Source organism: Myxocyprinus asiaticus, chromosome 30, assembly GCF_019703515.2.
Source record: "Myxocyprinus asiaticus isolate MX2 ecotype Aquarium Trade chromosome 30, UBuf_Myxa_2, whole genome shotgun sequence".
In the NCBI taxonomy this organism is placed as follows: Eukaryota; Metazoa; Chordata; class Actinopteri; order Cypriniformes; family Catostomidae; genus Myxocyprinus; species Myxocyprinus asiaticus.
This window is the reverse complement of record NC_059373.1, coordinates 5,323,893-5,339,212: the sequence shown is the minus strand read 5'-3', so window position 1 is coordinate 5,339,212 and position 15,320 is coordinate 5,323,893. Positions and strand designations below refer to the sequence as shown.

The following is a 15,320-nucleotide window of genomic DNA, read 5'->3' as shown; positions in this document are numbered from 1 at the left end:
ATCCACAACAGCCAGGTGCATGGTTCAGCAGCTCTTCTTTTTAAAAGTTATGCTATAACTTTTCAAGTGTTTTTATAACAGACACATCTCCTTTTGAAACTTTAATGTTGATGAGTGAATGAAGGTGGTGTTTAATAATATATCCTGTGAGATGAAATGCAGAATTTGTCTGGGCCCTATGGCAATACCCTAAACCTTCTTGTAAGGAATAAATTACACCACATTTGATGTAAGAGGAATCATTGTGGCTGACATGCTTTTGAGCGAGTCGCTTTCATAGATCCTTTTTTGATGTCATCAGTATTTCCTTCCCCAGAATCCTCCTCTGATGGTGGCAAAGCTCCAAGGCAAGACCTTCATAGTAAAAGTGCTTGTACAAACTGACACAGATCAACCTCACAGTGCATTTTATGCAAAACAGTTTAAACAACAGTGCAATCCATTGAAGAGGCTGTAAATCTATTCTTTAAAGCCTCGTTTTTATCCATGTCAAAAATCAAATATGGTGCAACTCTGAATAAGGTGCCATTATTCATTCTCTGCCTTAAAAGTGTCTGGGCCAACATGATCACACAGGAAGACAGCATGTTGTTTCCGAGAGTTACAGTACCCAGCCCACAGACAAGCGCCATCTGCTATCACACAGCATGTTTATCTTCCCTGGTAGTGCGACTGGAAGCGTATTGCATCAGCAGCATGGGAAACCATGGTTTGGATCCCTTGTTAAAAACAGGAAGTAATTGTATTTGCACAATCAGTAACAAGTGCTATTCGAAGGTTGCATTTTTCCCTCTAACATTGCATTTTTCTCCACTGATGAAAAGGTTTAGGTTTGGGGTTTGGGTTGGATTGTACAATTTATAAGCTATGCATTCCTCTTCACTGTATTAAAGCTGAAAACAACAAAATTCTGGCACCCATCTGTGGACATTTCAGCCGAAAAAGTTCTCACGTGCTAATACGCCTGCCACACAGCACTCTCAGATTTGGCCCCTGAGGGCAGTGTTTTGCATTTTGGAAAGCACAGACACAGATTTTAGCTAAAGAAAAGTCAAACTACTGTTTCTAATTTCCCTGTGAGATCAGTCTGTCTGTGCAGTTTTTATGGAAAAACCTGTAGCTGTGCAATGTGTAATCCACACTCCCCTGGCCTCAAGAGGCACACTAGCAACTGACACTAGGGGCTGTAGCCTTTAGCCTCCTCATTAGCACGTCCGGAGACCCCGGTTTGAATCCTGCTCAGAGCAGGTCGAGTAGGACTGGTTACAGTGGTGCTGTGTCCAGATGGGAGTGAGGTTTAGGGGGGTGAGTGTAACATTTTCCAGCTGGTAAGTAGCTGTGCAGTGAGCAGTTCCCTGGCCTCAAAAGGCGCACTATTGATTAATGCTAGGGGCTGTAGCCTTTAGCCTCCTTGTCAGTGTGCCCGCCTCCCATGCTGAAGACCTCGGTTCAAATCCCGCTAGGAACGGGTTGTGTAGGACCGGTTACATTAGCAATGAAATTACATCTTCAGGTCCTGAGAGATGGTAGAGCCCAGAAACCTGAATGACTCCAATGTTGCCACAGTGCTGTTGAGGATGGTGGTTGTGTGGGGGGGGTTCTCCTGAAGTCCACTATCATCTCCATTGTTTTGACCATGTTCAGCTCAAGGTTGCTGTGACCGAACCAGATAGCCAGCTGTTCAAACTCCTGTCTGTATGCAGACTTGTCACCATCGTGGTTGAGACCAATGCCCATGGTGTCATCTGCAAACTTCAGGAGCTTGACAGAGGGGTCCTTTGCAGTGCAGTCATTTGAGTACAGGGAGAATAGCAGTGGAGAGAGAACACATCCCTGTGGAGCACCAGTGCTAATAGTGAGGGTCCCAGATGTGATTTTTCCCAGTCTCACTAGCTGCTGCCTATCTGTCAGAAAGCTGTTGATCTACCATTAGATTGTGGTTGGCGCAGACAGCTGGGCCAGTTTGGTTGAGGTAAGATCAGGCATGATGGTATTGAATGCTGAACTGAAGTCCACAAATAGGATCCTTGCATAAGTCCCAGGTCTGTTAAGGTGTTGAGGCAGAATATAATGCAGCATCATCCACAGACCTGTTTACTCGGTAAGCAAACTGAAGGGGGTCTAGCAGGGGTCCAGTGATGTCCTTAAGGTAGGCCAAAACCAGTCTAATGGCTTCATGACCACAGACATGAGGGCGACAGGTCTGTAGTCATTAAGTGATTTGTTTTTTTTTTTGGGTACCGGAATGATGGTGGAGTGTTTGAAGCAGCAGGGAACTTCACACTGCTCCAGTGATCTATTGAAGATCTGTGTGAAGATGGGGGCCAGTTGGTCAGCGCAGACTTTCAGACAGGCAGGTGAGACACAGTCTGGGCCTGAAGCTTTCCTAGTCTTTTGTTTCCAGAAGACCTGGCCCACATCCTCCTCACAGACCATGAGTGCAGGTTGAGTAGCAGGAGGGGGGAGTAAGGGGGTTCCAGGAGGTGTTGGTGTATGTGTGTGTGAAGTGAAGATCAGAGCAGGGGAGGGGTGTGAGACTGGGTTTTTCAAACCTGCAATAAAACACATTCAGTTCATCAGCCATTGTTGATTCTCTACAGAGCGAGGGGTAGGTGTCTTATACTTGGTAATGCCTTTCAGGCCTTTCCACACAGATTCAGGATCGTTGGCTGAAAACTGTTTTTTCAGCTTTTCAAAATAGCTTCTTTTAGCCACTCTGATTTCCTTAGTCAGTGTGTTTCTGGCCTGGTTGTACAAGATTTTATCCCCACTTCTGTAAGCATCCTCTTTGGCATTACGATGCTGTCTGAGTTTTCCTGTAAATCGTGGTTTATCATTATTGAATGATAACAATTTCCTAGTAGGGATGCACAGAAGAAGTTCGTCCGTATTGTTGGTGAGGGAATGGAGATTCGCCAGATGAATACTCAGCAGCGAAGTCCTAAAGCCGCATTGGCGAAGCTTCACAAGCCTGCTGGCACGCTTCCCTCACTTGTAGAACACCGCTGTGCCTCCAACTAAGATGTCTAATAAAATGTCTGAATAATCAAAAATGACAAACAACAAAAGTAACAAATATGCTAGAGAGCTCCACACCGAAACAGGATTCACTAGTGAAAAAGCTTCTTCACACCATAGTGAAGAATTTTAAAATCTTTTATAATTGAATATAATGGGGCACCTCCGAAATCCCAATTTAACCCCTGCCCATAAATACTTACCAATATAAATTGTTCAAACTTTTTTTATTGAATGAAATTGGAGTGGTGTGAATCTTAACTAAAGTTTACAGATGTGCAAAGTAACTTTATTAAAAGTAAAATAGCAATTAAAATAAAGTTGTAAATAAAATGCATGATAAATGTAAAGATAATAATTATTGTTTTTTTTTATTTTATTTTTTATTTTATTTTTTTAAGAAAAATCAGTCATTTCTTATTTTAGTTTTTTAAACTCTGTATTTATTTAATTCGGGGAATAATGCTTTCATATTGCAGAAGTGTTACATTTTTCTCCAAGTGTTTTCAGCTTATTTATTAAATAAAAGTGTTTATATAAAATGAAAAGGAAAAAACACTGAAAGAGCTTGAGTACAGTGATAATTGGGCACAAATGTAGCTATGGTGCAGACGCGGAACAGGTTTCTTTCCAAATTAATTGGGGTGTGAGAGAGGAGCGGACTATCTCATCTGGCCGTCGTAATAGCAGACAGCTGCGATGCTAAATTTCTGACACTGCCAGAACTTCGTCGGCTAAAAATCATCGCAAAGGTTATTAATCGGCCATCGGTGAACATGCCACACTGAATGATGTAAGATTGCCTATTTTGCCCTACGACGACAGAGATTCCCAAAATTTGTCTCAGATGGCAGAATCGTGGCCAAAATCATACAGTGTGCAGGGCTTTAGTATATTTGCTAAGTTATAATAGTTTCCATCTTTTGACTTTATCTGATATGACTAGCAATCGTTATGTCTAATGTCATTGTTGCCTAACTTTTGTAATGTTATTTATTTTGAAACAATCGTTTTCAATGTGTCAAAACTACAGCGGAAGGTGTGCTACTTACGTGCTTATAAGACATATTTGTTTTTTTTTTTGTTTTTTTCGGATATCCGTCTTTTTCTTCCTTTCATTATTTATTTATTTATTGAGAGGAGGGGGTGAGTTTTATTGTTATTAGTGGTATTCGCTCTCATAAAATTACACCAGTATTCCTCAAACCATCAGATTCATCCACGCAGAAGAGCAGAGCCAAAGCCCAGCTCACGTAATTACCAAAAGAGTGTTCCTCCACAAGTAATATGCAGTTCTATGCTTCAACCACTAGAGGGCCAAAAGTTACGTAGTGCAGCTTTAAATATTTTCACACATTTTGCATAATTTGGCAAAAATACTGCTTGATTGTACTTTTCTTTGTTTTCCTCAAACTTCACTTTTCTCATATTTCATCTGAAGCATACTCTTCACTGACACTTGTAGTCTTGGTTAAAACAAGTACACTAACTTTTTAATAATAATAAAAATATATATTAGGGGCTAGATTGTTTGGTGTGATGGAAATGACACCACAACTTTGAGACATGCATAATTTTTTAAGGATTGTTAGGAACCATTTTCACACAATAAATATTGAAATGGTTTAACTTTATTACAATCTTTGTTTAGATTGTCTTAGTTTCAAATATGTAATCATTTGCATTTTTATGATGGAGTTTCATAATTTAATATTGAAAGTCTGGGTCAATGACAAGGCTAAAACAATAAAATCTATACATAGAAAGCATTTAAAAGTACCAAAAATAAATGATGAAAGCCTGGTAAAAAGTTTCTTTGCTAGTCTTTTAATGTTAAAGTTCTGTTAGTTTTATTAAACGTCAATCCCTTGAACATGAAATTGCCTGCCATTGAAGAAACACTCTGTGATGTTTTATCTAATTTATTAACTAAGTTGAGCATACGATTTAAAGTTGTGAAGATTATGACAGGGCCTCCCTGCAGTAGGGCTTCCCATTAGCAGAATTACCAATGCGCAACATGTGTCATTAGCTCCTGTGCAAAAATGGAAAAAGGTGCTTGTAATGCCCGAGGCTCAACATCTCACTTAAACATCTGCTATAAAACCATGCCACCACCCCTCAGAGCTCTACCAGCCAATAGAATGCCAGGAACAAAGCCAGGCTGCCCTTGCAAAAAAAAACTTAATGTGTCCCAAACGTTTGCCATCTCCTGCACAGGTCGTCTTCAGTCAGAGAGGCCCTTGGCACCGCTGAGAACAGATTGGAGGGGGAAAACACATCTCTGGACCAAAAGACAAAACTTTTCCATCCATTCAGGTTCTTTCATCCCCTTTGAGGGACAGAAACATGGCTCCTTATCTCAGCATGAGCAGGTAAGATCTGGTGACCTTCTTTAAATCTCACGAGAGATTTGAGGTCTTGAAAACTCATTTTGAGCTTTTTTTTTTACCTCCTGTTTCCTGCCAAAAAAAAAAAAACAACAAAAAAAAACAGGTGGTTTAAGCTGGTCTAGCTGGTCTCCCAGCCTGGTCAAGGTGGTTTTCAGCTGGTTTACCTGGTCGGCCAGATAGACTTACAGCCGGACTAGCTCCAAAAACCATCTAAAACTAGCAAAATAGACTAGCTTAAACATCTTAGGCTGGTTTAAGCTGCTTTTTTAAAGTGGTTTAGGCCTATGTGTTTTGAATGCTCTTAGGCACTGAGACTTTTTGAGGAGGAATGGTACAGAATTTAATTTCCTTGTTTTATTCCCTAAGCTTTCGGTGTCTAATTTCACTCTGATAAACTAATTTCACCCTTTGTTGAGTTCTTAAGTGTTCCAGCACACTTATCTACAACCTAAATTGTGCCTCACCAGCATTTTGTGTTGTTAATTGGTCTTTTAACCCTTGAGTCTTTCATCACAGATTCTTGCAGTTAAAGATTTAGGGGGAATTTACTAAACAGTCGAACCAATTTAGTATGCGCTATTTTTATGCAACATCCTGCATCTTATTTACATACAGTACAGAACGCTGGCCAACTTAACCAGGCACTATATTTGCTTGTTTTTAATGCTGCACAGTGCAAATTTAAAATAATTAAAAAATTGTAAAGTTGTTTAAAACGTCATTTTAGCGGTCGTTTTAGTGTTTACGGCATTGCCACGGCATGGCAACAAAGTTGTAAAATTCGATATAACTTTACACAGATAAGTGTAGTAAGCCATTTTATCATAATAAAATCATGTTAACACACACATTGTTTTCGTCTTGTGGCTAAACTTATAAAAATGTGAGTATTTTAACGTTTACAGATTGGCCCCCATTCACTTCCATTGCTAGTGCCTCACTGTAACCCAGATTTATGCTTTTTTATTTATTTATTAATTCATAAAAAGTAAAGACAAGTCAAAAGTAATTTTTGTGGTAATCAACATTCCCCCCACTTCCATTTCAATGGACATGTTGACTTCATTTGCACATGTTCTTGCTTTTAAATCTGAAATGTCTCTGGCGTCATGAAATGTCAAATTTCTGAAGTTGTATAATTTTGCTCTTTTGTGATCTGGTTCTTTTGTTTAACTGTCATTTACTGCTCTGCCTCAACACAACATCTGCCACTGAAAAATACAAGCTGTATTTAATAATAGAACAATAGCTTACAAAGCAGAAGCATTTGACAAGGGGAGTGAGATTAAGCTTTGAGAGAGAGAGAAAGAGAGGATAATTTTGACACGATCATTATGTCAGCAATCAGCATCTGTGCCAACAGGATGCATGTAAGGACACAAATGCATTTATTCACTTCGTGTTTGTGTTTTTTCCCACAAATCTGTCATTGTATGTATTTAAGTTGTTAAAAAATAACATATCCATAAATGCAAATTGTATCCCAGCATCAAGATTTTAAATTAAAATGTAATCACAAGGGAAATCTGCATATAAGTTCTGAATTTTTTTTCCACCCTAATTTGGATCCGATGTGCCAAATTCCAAACAAGTACCACCATGCTGCAAAAGTTCATGGTGACAAAACCTTCCTTTGGGGGACATTCGGATATATGCCAGGTTGTAAAACTCTTCATCATTTGATCATTATATGATTAATTACTGCTGATATGATCGATAGAAAATATAAACAAACATCTCATTAACAACATAACAAGACCAAATGGCAAGACTGAATTAATGGTGCGTTCAGACCAGAGGCGTCGAGAGCATCAGATCAACCGGAAGTCATTCATTTTCTATGGCAGCCAGCGTCTCTCGGCGGCGAGAAGCGGCGCGTCCGTGGCCGGCGCGTCTTGGGCGTCAGAGGAAAGTTCAAGTGCAGGCAACATTATGGTAATGAGCTTTGACGTGGTTCGGCGGCAACCTATTGGAATATAGAAGTGCTCCGCTCTAGCGAAGTCTAGAGAACACAACAGTGTAAACTTTGGTTCCCACCAAACAATAGTTCCGAAGACAAAATGGAGGAGAAACTAATGATTGCCTTGGCGGGTTTTCCGTAATATACGATCTGTCCCTGTTTGCTTACAGGGATATAAAAAAAAAAATGCGTGGACAAAGGTATCTGAAATTGTTGGTCTGCCAATGAGTTGATGAAGTGGATATTACGGTTTATATAATATTATATATAATATATTGCATGCTAATTTTGGCGCCACAGCATGCAAAACCATGCTGCCTGATCAATCGGTAACACATTTATACCATCAGCGTTTGTCTTTTTATATTTAATTACTTTCTGCCATCGATCGATTTATTACTTTTCACATTTAAAAGATTTCATGAGGATATACGCTACTTGTGATAGGTCGGCAAAAAGATACCGGTCGACATGTCTGGATGTTTTGAGGCCCCTTAAATATAGTTCACAAAACCAAGCATTCCGAACGAACATTGCCACCTATTTCAACTACGTCAGAGCGTCCACGAATCTTCAATAGAGTTGTTGACAGGGCAGCCAGAGCGAATTTTGACGCTCTCGCCTGCTCTGGTCTGAACGCACGATAATGACAACTCTAATGAACCAAAACCAATCAAAAGACAAGACTAATAAACACATGATGAATCATAAAGGTAACATGACAAACATGATAATCACATAACAAAGACAGGAACCAGGAAACACAGAACATAGGGTGCTTTTCATTTCTTGTGCATCCTCTTTTCCTTTCCTTGCTTCTTTACCTCACTTCCTAGCTCCTCCCTCTAAGGAAACGAGGAAAGGATGCAAGGAAAGAAATGAGGACAGATGAATCAAAGCAAGATGGATTTGTAAAATGGTATGTCCTGCTCACTCACACGTCACTTCAAAGTGCCATCTTTGTACTACTGCATTACTTAGAAGCTCTTGCCGTTATGTTGTTGAAAGTATACTTATTAATATATTCACAATTAAAACTAGTAATTCAAGATGCACTGTTAAAGTATGTGACAATTATGGTTTATTTAAATTACAAAGGTGAAACATTAATTAAAACTGTTGTGTCATATGTGAAAGGGGAAGATAATTTATGCATGCATCAGATGCTTCGACCAAAAAGACTTTCACTTAGGAACCACCTGTGCTTCCTCACTCAAACACCCTTGGGAAGCTTCATTCTTGATCCTTGCCTCCTCGCGGTGCATTTAGAGAATTTATACTTCTTTCATGATGGCGAACTTGATCAGTTTCCGGGTCACATGCTCAAGAATGGAGGAGCGAGGAAAGGAGGACACACAATTCAAAAAATTAGAAGAACCCAAAGACATGGCAAGGACTAGGAACATGAACTTCAAAATAAAGGTCCAACCTCCTCTGGCTGCTAGGGGAAAGTTCCCATATGACATAGACCCCATTTAATAGGTGGCTCCTGACCCCCAAAACAAGAACCAGGGTAGGCCAGGGCAACAAGCAGGAGACCATGTGTGATCAGGAAAGGGGGGAGCCAACAGTGGATCCGGTGAGCAATCCGGCAAATGGCCAGGGGACCAGGGCTGAGCCAGTGGATGGCCAGGGGACTATGGCGGAGCCGACAAATGGCCAGGGGACCATGGCAGAGCCAGGGACAGCCAGGGTACCAGGGTGGAGCCGGCGGATGGCCAGGAGACCAGGGTGGAGGCCCACAGGGGGAAAAGAGACAAGAGAAGGCATCAGATTGCCAGGAGACCATGGTGTTGGCCACGGACCAGGCGACGAGGGATGTGCTAGAGACAAGGGTGGACCATTCGGGTGACGTGGCGAGGCAACAGGAGTCCACTGGAGCAAGGGCATCCTGAGGGCGGAGCTGCTGGGGACTCAGAGGTCAAGGCACTATGGGACTCAGAGGTCAAGGCATTAGAAGACTCAGGCTGGGTCAGAGCAGCCGGTGACTCAGAGGGTGAGGTCAGGGTGGCCGGAGGCCTCTGTAGGAGTGCTGAGTTCCTGAGTTAAATTAATAACACCTCCAACAACGAATACAGTGGCTCACCCAAGCCACCATGAAAATAAAGTGTTTGAGTGAAAGCTCACCAAAGACCACCAAGTGAAAAAACTTACAAAAGTCCACAACATATTCCTAGAGCGGACGATTCCCCTGGTGGAGATGCATAAGCACTACTGCTGGGCTCATTATGGAGGTTGAGTATTCTGTAACTTTGCAATGCAGGACAGGCAGGAACAGAAGATAGTTGCAGAACCCAAATGCAGTTTAAGTTTAGACACAACAACAAAAAAAAAAGACTGGACTGGACTGCACTGGACTTCACTACAACACTACAGTAACAATACTCGACAAAGAACAAGAGAACATTTGGGCTATAAATATACAAACTAAAGGTTAACAACATAACAAGACAACCAAAGACAAGACTGAACTAATAAACAGGATGACAAGATAATGAACCAAAACCAATCAAAAGACAAGACTAATAAACACATGATGAAACATGAAGGTCACATGAAAACAGGATGATCACATGAAAAACACTGGCTCAGCTGGCACAGTTGTTTCAAAGCGGCTGTACAAGCTCTAATGACAACACAGCTTATTTATGATTGGCCAGACTCACAACATGACCAAAGTGAGGTATGTTTCATGTGAGTTTGCATTGGCATACTTCACATACTATTCTTACTGCTACTGCTATATCAATCTTTGGCAAAAAACAAAATACTAAGAATATTATGTTTGCATGCCATTATCAAGGTGTTTGTTCTAACAATTCCAGTTTAGCGAAAACTCTCACAAATCTGTGTTTTTATCACAGTACATCATGTTTCATAGTAATATCATGTTTATTCTTAAAAAAAACAAACAATTTAAAAAGATTAAAATACTGACACCTTTATTGGTATTAAAATAATATGGGCTTTTATTGGACTTTCACACCGAAGGCATTGTATTAAATAGCACTTTGCTGCGATGTGTGCGATCATAAATGCTCAGTCAAAGAGACTCTCATGATCAGCGTGTCAACAGGCTCCGTTGAGTGCTGCTCCCGAATAAAAAGGTATGTACTGTAAAAAAGACAGCAGAACAAGGCCATGTTCAAACAGTCAATGTTAAGTCTCAACCGGATTCTAACACCTGCAACCATAGGTTGCGTCCAAAACTAGGAAAATGTTGCCTCCGGAGGCTGTATACGGAGGTAGGAAGGGACCAAGGTACATCCAAATCCAATGTTCATGTCACATCCTGTCTACCTTCATCTGATAAATTTTTGAAGGCAGCATAGATGCCTTTGGTTTTGGACGCAGCCATAGTGACAGTGACTAAAGTAAATATCAAAGATGGCACCGTCCAATTGAGCAATCAAGGCACGAGTTTATGCATCAGACTATAATTATCCTGTGGCAGATTTGAATGCTTTCAAACCAAATGCAGAGTGAGCATATGTGTTGCATTGAAAGCAGCTGCTGGATTTTCGGATGACTCGCAGCACATATCTCCTCCATGAGTTAATGGAACTTCTCATTAAAAACACGAGACATGCACATGTACAGTGCAGCATGGCTTTTACATTATGTGACGTAACAGACAACAGGAAGGGCAATGTGATGGTGGGGGGGGGGGGGGTAGATTGATTGAAGGGGTACCTGGTTAATGCACCACAGGCCACTGTTAAATAGCACATAATCTTTTCAAATGAATAATGCTTCTGGTTATGACATGTAAAATTTAAAACTCTGTCTATCTGAATTTCACTTCATCTGCATTAAAGAAAACAAACAACACATTATCTGCCGTGACTGATGTAGGTTCAGTATACAAAGGGAAGCACAAAAGCTTCAACTTTTTAACTCCTCCCCCAATGCAACCAGCAAATCTCGCCAAACGGTAAGGCAAGGTGCCTTTCAAGTCGAACAAACCTATTGTTTTTGAATATCTCCTTTTCCAAGTCCACACTACAACGTCAATACAGCTTTTTCAAATGTATCAGTTTGGGAGAGCATTTTCAAAAACATTTACCCGGATTAATGTGAATGTAGTCTTAAAGTGGAGAACCGTTTGTTGGCTTTGTCAAGCCAACCATTCAGCAGCCATATCACTCTCTAGCTCAAGACCAGTTGCCCACTGAAGCTTAGCAGGGTGGAGCCTGGCCAGTACCTGGATGGGAGACCTCCTGGTAAAAACTAAGGTTGCTGCTGGAAGAGGTATTAGGGAGGCCAGCAGGGGGTGCTCACCCTGCGGTCTGTGTGGTCCTAATGCCCCAGGATAGTGATGGGGACACTATACTGTAAAAAAGCACCGTACGTCAGATGAGATGTTAAACTGAGTTCCTGACTCTTTGTGGTCATTAAAAATCCCAGAGCACTTTTTGTAAAGAGTAGGGGTGTAACCCTGGTGTCCTGGCCAAATTTCCCCCCATTGGCCCTTCTCAATCATGGCTTCCTAATAATCCCCATCCATTAACTGGCTTAATAACTATACTCTCTCCTCTCCACCAATAGCTGGTGTGTGGTGAGTGTACTAGTGCACTATGGCTGCTGTTGCATCATCCAGGTGGATGCTGCACGCTGGTGGTTCTTGAGGAGAGTCCCCTGTTCATTGTGTAAAGTGCTTTGAGTGTAGTGTCAGAAAAAAGTGCTATATAAATGTAATGTTCATTCATTCCAGCCAGCATAATTTGCTTTATATAAAAACAATAGAAGTCTATGGAATGTCCCCATTTATATAACCAAGTAAACGTGAGTGTGTGTATGATGTGTACATGTGAAGGTGCACATTGTGGGCCAGATTATCACTGACCCAAGAGAATGAAACATTCATCATTACTGTAGAGAAGAACATGTTCCTGTCACCTTCCTGTGCCTCCCTAGCTAATTAAACATAACATAACACACACACATGCTCAGAGATGCTGAGGTGGACAAGTGGCTTAGGGGTAGATCAAAAGGAAGTCTCTCTCTCTCCCTCTGTCTTTCTCTGTCTCCGCATGGCTCATGTCCTTTCTCCTCTCTTCCTGTTAGTGTTCTCCGCTGTCACATTTGTATATATGAATTTATTTGCACTCTTGAGACCCACGCAGATACATCAGCACTGCCCTGGACCACCAAATACATTTCTGTTTTAAACCCAGATGGGATGGGAATTGTAAGGATTTTAACAATTTCAGTTCTGATTCTTCTTAATGATTCAGGTTCCATTAACAATTCTTTTTGTACTTTTGAGGAAGAAATATGGCACTTTTTAGATGCATCAATCCAGTAATTGATCCTAGCTATATACTGTATTATATAAACAGTAAATACACAAACAAAAAATACAAAATAAATAATTAATTCAATTAATATAAATGGTATAATATTCAGCTGATTACAACAAAACCCACGTGTATCTTTAACTATACATTGCCATCTGAACAACCAGTAACTGCACTGCCTGATTGAAGTCTCACAAGCCTTATGTACAACATTACATATTTGTAGAATGAAATCAAGAAAGGAGATTGTGTGAGTTAGGATTAAATTGTTAAATTTAATTGGTTTGTTAAGTTGCCTTTTTACTGTCTCTGACGACTCATATTTCTCCACTAGTGGCATTCGCAACCTGGTCCTAGAATCATGTTACAATAACTACATTTTTGAAAAATGATTTTTATGTTGCCTGTTGTACGTAACACGGCAATTTTCTGGTGGAGTGAACAAAGAGGCGCTAAAACAACAATTACTTTTATCCCCATTCACTCAAATCACGAGTAAAACGGCAGATTATCAGTTCATAAACACTTACTTTTCTCTCTGTTCCTCATACAATGATATCTTATGACATATAAATACTTTTACTATAGCGCATTACTCATTTTAACATTTGCATTACATAACCAACTACATTTCAAAGCTTGTTTAAGTGTGATCAAATTGCACGGAAGCTCAACTGATAGAGTGTTGCATATGCGATAGGAAGGACCGGGATACGAGTCCTGAAGATCACGCGGGTCCACACGTGAGCCAAAAGTGTCATAGAAGCACCACAAAATGACATGGTTGCTTCAGAAATTGTTTTTCATGTCACATTTGCTTTTTCTGACCCTATCGGTTAGGTTGAGTTTTAAGGTTTAGGGTAGGGTGGTAGGTTTCAGTCTCGATAGAACATTAATCTTAAAAATCTGTTTAGTAGAACATTTCACTCGCTTTTAGCGCCACACAGTGGACATTTCAACTCAGAACTGCCCTGAGACATGTAATGAACCACATAATTTTATTTAACTAAAATTTTGCCACAGTCACGCAGTGTTCGTAGCATCAGACGATGTTGGTAAATTCAAAAGAACCGGCTCATAAAAGTAATTCGTTCGGGAATCGGACTACACTGGTGCGCTGTATGTTTCGTGCTGTAGAATCTAAAGAACTGGCTTATAAGAGTAATTTGTTCGGGAATCGAACTGCACTGGTCACACTGTCTGTTTCACGAAGTAGATTCAGTAGAACTGGCTCATTGGAGTTATTGGTTTTGGAAAAGGACTACACTGGCCACTCTGTCTGTTTTGTGCTGTAGATATGAAAGAACTAGCTCATAAGAGTCATCATTTCGGGAATCGGACTGCAGTGGTCGCAATGTCTTTTTCAAGAAGTAGATTCTAAAGAACCGGCGCATAGGAGTCATTTTTAAGGGAATTGGACAACAGTGGTTGCACTGTATGTTTCGCGTAATAGATTCTAAAGAACCTGCTCATTAGAGACAATTGTTTAGGATATGGATTTAACAGAACCGATTTTCGATATTGAAAAAATATTGAACCACTTCGCAACAAGAACCTGTTCTCGTTCTCAACCATAGAGGGGGCACCCACAATTCAGAATGGTCCATCGTTATAGGTTTATCGATGGCAGATTTGGTGACCCCTAATCCTGAATTTTGGCTATTTCTACATATTTTCTTAAACTTTTAAAAAGTCTTTTGTGAGAATTATATTTTGTAATGCTGAATGGTCTCTCTTTCTCTCTATTTCATTCTCTCTATCAGGAGTTTGGTGTGGTGGTGGCCGTTAGCAGAGTGTTTAACGCGTACGCTTCTCTTTGTGCTACTGTGTGCACCAGCTCTCGCTCGTGAGTATCTTTCTAGAAAGTTAGTATGTCTTTATATGTAACCCAGTAAAGTACAATTGTTGATTTTATCTTGTAAAAAAACACAAACTGCTTTTATAATCCCTCTTTTGACTTTTTTTATTAATACATCTTTCTACTTTTTCTGCTGTTAGGTTTCAGCCAATAATGTATCTTTAATAAATGGAATGAGGGAAATAAAAGGGATTAAAGCACAGTTCACCCCAAAATTAAAATTCCATTAGGGCTTTTTATGCCCTAATGTTGTTCCAAACCCATATGACTTTCCTAAGGTCCACAAAAGGAGTTTTAGGCATAATGACAGCCTTATTCACCAATCACTTTCATTTGATCGACTTTTTTTCCTGTAAAATGAATGGTAACTGAGGTTGTCATTCTACCTATAAGAATGCATATATATATATATATATATATATATATATATATATATATATATTATTTTTTTTTTTTTTTTTCATTTCGATCTTTCGCACCTTATAGAAGTTTCTCTAACCACTCCGGAAAATTTCGATCTCAGAGTTTACGCTTATTTGGATGACCTGCCTTTTCAATATTGAAATGTTTGATGTGATATGAATGCACAAATAGAAATATTGATTAATTATCAATAGAGAGTATATTGTGAGAAGATGTACTGCGATATATTTATGTACAATTGTATTGGCACAGACCTAATGTGAACGCACATTTACAGGTTTAAATGTTTGCAATTAGTGTGTGGTCCTGCTCAACCCTTCCACACTTAAGTACCATGTTACCGTAAGCATTTCTGTGGGCCGTATAAA

At 40.0% G+C, this 15,320-nt stretch overlaps 1 pseudogene; it reads left to right on the top strand.

The window, feature by feature from the left end:
* Positions 1-5,260: 5,260 nt before the first annotated feature.
* Positions 5,261-15,320, top strand: part of LOC127421247 (collagen alpha-1(IX) chain-like) — a 66,560-nt pseudogene continuing 56,500 nt past the window's right edge.